Source organism: Leopardus geoffroyi, chromosome C1 (genome assembly GCF_018350155.1).
Source record: "Leopardus geoffroyi isolate Oge1 chromosome C1, O.geoffroyi_Oge1_pat1.0, whole genome shotgun sequence".
Lineage (NCBI taxonomy): Eukaryota > Metazoa > Chordata > Mammalia > Carnivora > Felidae > Leopardus > Leopardus geoffroyi.
This window is the reverse complement of record NC_059328.1, coordinates 12,972,368-12,978,419: the sequence shown is the minus strand read 5'-3', so window position 1 is coordinate 12,978,419 and position 6,052 is coordinate 12,972,368. Positions and strand designations below refer to the sequence as shown.

General features: G+C 54.4%; 1 long non-coding RNA gene across 1 annotated transcript; it reads left to right on the top strand.

Moving 5' to 3' along the window:
* Positions 1-1,198: 1,198 nt before the first annotated feature.
* On the top strand, positions 1,199-4,583 carry LOC123599936. The gene is made up of 2 exons (XR_006713365.1): positions 1,199-2,281; positions 2,414-4,583. It is a non-coding gene; the product is annotated as an uncharacterized LOC123599936 (long non-coding RNA).
* Positions 4,584-6,052: the final 1,469 nt, after the last annotated feature.

The following is a 6,052-nucleotide window of genomic DNA, read 5'->3' as shown; positions in this document are numbered from 1 at the left end:
CAGACTGTAAGAAACAAAAGTCTGCTGTTGAGGCCCCAGCGTGTGGCGCTTTGTTATGGCGGCTCAGACAGCTGGTAAATGTGGAGTGAGGACTTGAACCCAGGCCTCTCTGATTTCAGTTCCTGCCACTACTCCATGAGCTGAGACATGTCTTCACCCAGACCCAGCCTGCCCGGCCCAGGAAAGGGTTTGCTGAGCCCATGCTTGGAGGAAGCAGGGCATAACGGTAAGGGGGCTGCCACCAGAAAGAGCTCTCTGAACACCAGCCCGGACCCTGGCCAGGCTTCCTCGTGAGGGAAGGGATGGGATCTGGAAGGGAGGGGGACGGGAGGGCCTGTGCCAAGTAAGAAAAGCCATTAAGCCCCCCCGAGTCCAACACCCCTTAAAATCTCTCAGTCGAGAGTCTGTTCCGAGAGGAGCCCGTGGCCCCCGGCGCTGTCCCCCTGCCCTGGCAGCTGCCCGAGCCGGGCTTGGGAGGCTTGGGTGCAGGGACCCAGAGGGACCAGGAGCTGAGCTGCCCTCGGGTTGCCGTGGTAACCACGATCCTCCTGTGTGAGCCAGAGGAGGCTGCGGTCTGAGGGGGTGCGGCGAGGACAAGGGGGCGGGTGTCGGAGGCCGGAATGGGGAGGCCAGTGCCGCTCGGGAGAGCCGGGTGTGCTCCAACACCGTAGCAGTTACACCCCTTAACTTCTCTTGTTCGAGGCCCCACGGCGGCCCTTCGACTGGGATATTTCTCTCTCTCTTTTACGGGTGGAAATGGAGACCAAGAGAAGAGGAGAGCTTCGAGTCAGGCCACACACCTGGCGACTGAGAGAACCAGAGCTGGAACTTGGCGTTCTCTATCTCGGGAGTCCCTGCCTTTCCTTTCTGCACCGCCGGGCCGCCTTCAGGACTCAGCGAGGGTTTCCTCTGTGGGCCGGGAAAGGGACGGCAGGGCTCCCAGCCTGGCTTGGGGGTGATCGGGACCTGGGAGTCGGCACACCCCTTCCGCATCCCGGAGCAAAATCCCACGTTTACCTTGCGGCTCCCAAGGCTCCCGGAGCCAGCACGCTGGACCCCCTCCAGCCACCAGGTTCACCAGACTTAGGAGGGTAAAGATGTGGTGGAAACAAAGCACTGGACATTTTGCACAGGCCGGGCTGGGGCTACGCTGTGTGCGCGGCGGGGGGTAAACCAGGGGTTCTGGGGGGAGGGGCGAACGCTGGAGTCAGACCCATCCCGGCTCCGTTCTACTTTCTGCAGACTGTGGTCACCGAAGGCAGTGAATGAGGGGACTGGAGGCTGGGGTCGAGCCCCAGCTCTGGGGTCAGGTCTCTGACAAGTGTGGTATGTGACAGGGCCTGCCCAGTGGGTGAGGGAAGTGAGGCACCGTCGACTGGCTTGGGGCTGCGATACCCACAGCCCCACTGCCCAGTGAGGGGGGAGGCATGAATTCCGCGAACCCCTTCCAGCTCTGATGTTCCGTCCGCAGCAGCCAAGCAGCTGCGGAGGACCAGGAGGATTCAACCAGCTCCTGTGGCTTCCAAAAGCCAAACGAGGACCTATGGCTAGAAGTTACAGAAGTGCCCGCTCGGGTCCCCATGGAAGGAAAGCTATGTGCGAGGGGGTCTTCTCAGGAGTGAGCCAGCCCTTCAGTTAGTGAGTTCCCTGTCTTTCGGAGGCATCCAAGTGAGGCCGGAAGAGGCTAGTCATTTCTAGCTCTGTGCCCAACTGTCAGGATGCCTTGTCATTTTCTGAGGATGTGTCTTCTTCCCGGTCCTATCGGGTCTGGAGACAGAGGCAGGGAGAAGCCGACAGACTAGCATAGTTCCAGCAGGGTTCATTGGTAGCGCCTCCCATAGCCAAGCAGGTGGGAGAAGGTGGCCCGTGCCTCCCCTCAGAGAGGCCCCTGCTCATGTCACGTCGACCTTCAGTTCGGTTCATATGCTCTCTGAGCCATACTCTGCTCACCTGTACCCCGGGGTCATAATCGGCCCCTGCTTCGTACGGTGACCAAAACAATGCTTCCGGAGAGCTTTCGGTAAATATCACACGCCAAGTGTGATCTCTTTATTCCTGGACAAAATGGAAACACCAGGACAACCACCAAATCCAGAGTCCCTGGGAGGGGTTACTGCCGCCAGCTGGCTTGGAGGCAGAGACACCACATGCAGGTCCAAACGCTCTCGGCCTCAAAGAGCGGAACAAATCCCACAGGGGTATTGATTGAAACCATTACGGATTCGTGGAGACAACACGCCGGCCGGGAATGGAGTCAGCTGCCGCTGCCTATTTCCATAAGGTAATAATAACGTGCGCCTTTGCTTTATGAAGTAGAATTTGTTATGGCCGATGAGCCATAAAAATTGCCGGGTGGGGGAAAAAAAAAGAAAGGGGGGAAAAGAAACTATAAATAAATTTGTAATTTTAACAGGGATTACCGTGTAATTGAGAGGGGAAGACCGCTAATGGCAGAGGCAAAGGCCAATGCAGCCCCCACGCTCTTGGCTGCACAGCAAGGCTGAGACGCTGAAGGAGAATCATTCGTGAGAGGCTCTGCAAGGAAAAGTTCACCAGTACAAAGCCCAGGGAGCGGATCCAAGGAGAAGCGGGAAAGAATCCATTGGGTGACTATTTACTGAGTGCTTACTACATGCGCCTGGCACGAGAGGGAGGACACGACAGGAACTACCCCCATTGGCCATCGACAGGGCGCCATGATGGATTGAAACAAGAGAATGACGGGGCCAGTTTTCTGCTTGAGAAAGCTCACTCTGGCTGTAATATGGGGAATGGATTGGAAGGGGCGAGAGTGGGGACTGGGGGATGATTTAGGAGGGCGCTGCCGTGACAAGTCTGAATGAGTGGTGGCCTGAACCAATATATAATATTAGTAGACAGGGAGAAGAGAGATCGTCCAGATGTATTAAGAAGGGAAGGACCGACGGGCTGGTAATGAATGGATGTGATAATATAGAAGGAGTCCAGAATGATGGCCAGGGTTCTGGCTGTAGCAACCTGTGTGGGTGACGGTACCCTCCATAAGACCGGGGGATGTTCAGCTTAGTCCTTGCGGGATTACATTTAAGAAACCTACAAGACACCCCAATGGAGACCTCAGTGGACAGCTAGTCAGGAGAGTGATCTGAGCCGGAATGGGGATTGGGAAGTTGCCGAGAGGAAAGGGATCCTTGAAGCTGGGGATGGGGGGTGGGGGGTGAGAGAGCCCAGGAAAAGTAAAAGGAAGAAGGGAGGTCCAAGAAGAAGGTGGGGGGAGATATGGATGCTTAAGGAGCAGGCCGAGGAAAGGGGCTAATGGGAAGGTTTGAGGAGGAGGGCCAGATAGAGCGTGAGGTGCTGGTAGGGCCCCTTATGAGCAGAGGTGGGTGTTTGCAGAACACTTGGACAGGTCATGGTTGCTGTCAGTGGACAGCTCTGGGACTATTGACCTGGAATGGAAAAGTAATAGGTATTTTGAAAATTGGAGCCCCCCCCAAACCCCAGCCCCACACATTTATGAAATGTTGGAGAGTTTGAATCAAGGATCTTCCTTCCACTTGGTGCCTCAAGACCTTGAATGGGTAGGCTGACATTTTTGAACCTCAGTGTTCTCTTCTGTAAAATGGGAGAATAAAACACGACCCTTCAAGGTAGTTGTAGAAACTAAATGATATGGGCTAAGGGAACTTGCCTGGTGTATTGCAGATGCCCCACAAATTCGCACATGGTTTCCTCCCACACTCTGAGCTACCCAGCCTAGGACAATGTGATCATAAAAGTAGCCCAAGGATAAATGGTCTTTAACATGGGCAGAGTGTGGAGCGTGCCATGGAGAGAGTGGGATGCTGGGGTGCAGCTCTGAATAGTCATGGAGGCTCCCTAGAAGAGGTGAGTTTCTAGTAGTTTCCGGGAATGATGGGGAGTGGCTCATAGGGCTAGGAGGAGGTGAGTGTTCTCAGGGGAGCCTGAGGTCCCTGGGAGGCAGATGAGTGGAGAGGAGGGTGTCCTGGCTGGGCCAGGAATCCAACTGTAGGAGAATGTGACGAGCTGAAAGGAGAGTGGACGCCCAGCAGTGGACAGTGTCCAGGCTCTACCATCTCAAGCCCATGAGGGAGTGAAATAGAGGATTCCTGCCTCCAGGGAACTCACTCTGGTAGAAGGCTACATTTTTCCTTCCTTGTTTACACTTTGGAGTTATAAAATTTCACATCTCTCCCTCCTCCCAAAGCCCCTGGTGCCTATAAACAAACATCCCGATGTACAAAGATAAATGGAAATCATAAGTCCCCAAGCTTCAGGACCCAAACAAAGAAGAGGAGGGAGGGCAGGGGCTGGGAGGAGGCGGACTTCGATGAAATCGAGACCATGCCAGCCCCGTTCTCTGGTCATGATCAATATGTTCTCCAAAGTGCCTTTTAAATTACTGTCGGAGGCAATGTGCCATATTTATGTATATACATGCTTAGAGGTGACACGGGGGAGAAATGCAATTTCTATTATGAAATCATAATGTGCATTTATCTTCAGGAATAACACATCGAAATGTTGGAGTGAGAAAAGTTGAAAAGCAATCTGTCTATAAATAAAGACCGCAGACATCCTGACATTTTACGATGTGGGATTTTAGCGAGAACTTCTCCTTTGGACACATCGCCCAAGGGATCATGTTCAAACTCCAATTTCCTGGAAGACAGCATTTGGAAGTCCAGAAGCCTCCTTGCTGGTGTCCAAAGTAAAGGAAGTAGACTTTACTTCTCTAACAGAAGTAGGATGGGGTTGGGCTGGGGTTGGGGAGGGGGGGCGGGTGGGGATGTGCCAATACACGATAAATTTAGTTCTTACTTTGGCAGGAGGATCTGGGCGGGGGGAGATGCTAGGAATAAGGAGCATGCACACGTGTCCTCCCTTCTCTCAGCGAATCGACAAGTGGTGTGAAAATCCAGGCAAATTCACAGGAGGTAGGGTCTCTCAGGGACACCTATCCCTTGATATCTCATGTCGCACTGGCCCCATGACCTCCAGATTGCACCCTTGGCCAGTGGCTACAGAGTCTAGAGGTCACTGTGGTCTTGACCCTCTGGACGCACGACCAGGCAGCATCTTCTGCAAGGACAACAGGCAAATTCAAACGCTGAGGAGAGGAACACTGGTGGGGGTGGGGGTGCCTGGGGACAGGGATGGGATTGTGTCACCCACGTCTCTGACCCTGAATGTGGCACGGCTCATGCTGATGCCCCCGTCACCCACTCATTCATTTCTTTATTCGTCTGCTTCCTTGCTCATTCGCTCTGCAACCTTCCAAGTGCTGCGGATGCCGGGGACGCCAGAAGAGTAGGACAGCCTCCCTGCCCGCAGGGACCTCACAACACTCCAGACAGATGTGTAATTGACAATTAGCAGGAAGAGAGAGGTGTGAAAGGTGCTGTGCGGGCCGGAAGGGGAGGGCGCACGTCTAACTCAGCCTAGGGAATCAAAGAAGCCTTCCTGAGGAACCACGTAGGAGGATGAGTAGAAAACAGCCAATTGGGAAAAGAGAGGAGATTCCAGGCAGAGAGGATGGCAGGTTGGAAGGTCCCAAAATGCAAATGGGTTCTGGCTAAATGCAAGGTATGCTTAAGGCTGGAGGAATGAGTCAATATTTACTCTGTGTCTGGGGTGGGTTACGGGTGGTGCCAGCCCCTTAACCAGCCAACTGCATACGCCCTCGCCCACAAACACGCCTGCGTGTCACGCGGATGGCACTCTTGTTTACGCAGCATCAGTATTCCAACCCAGGTCTGTCCAACCCCAGCTGTCACCATGACCCCACCCATGTGGGCCCAGATCTGTGCCAAGCTTGAGAGGGGACACAGAATCGTGAGAAAATAAGTCACGGGTCCTGGACGAGGCAGTCTAGCTTTTGAGAAAGGACCTAGGTTTCAGAATCAGACCCAAGTTCAAAAGCAGCACTTCCCCCCAACGAGCCGGGCGAGCCCGGCCCAATCTCACCGTCTGCATTACCCCCTCCTGTGCAAGAAGGCTGGTGAAGTGATCCCATCCCAGAGGGCTGCTGGGGGGTGGGGTGGAGTTAGTG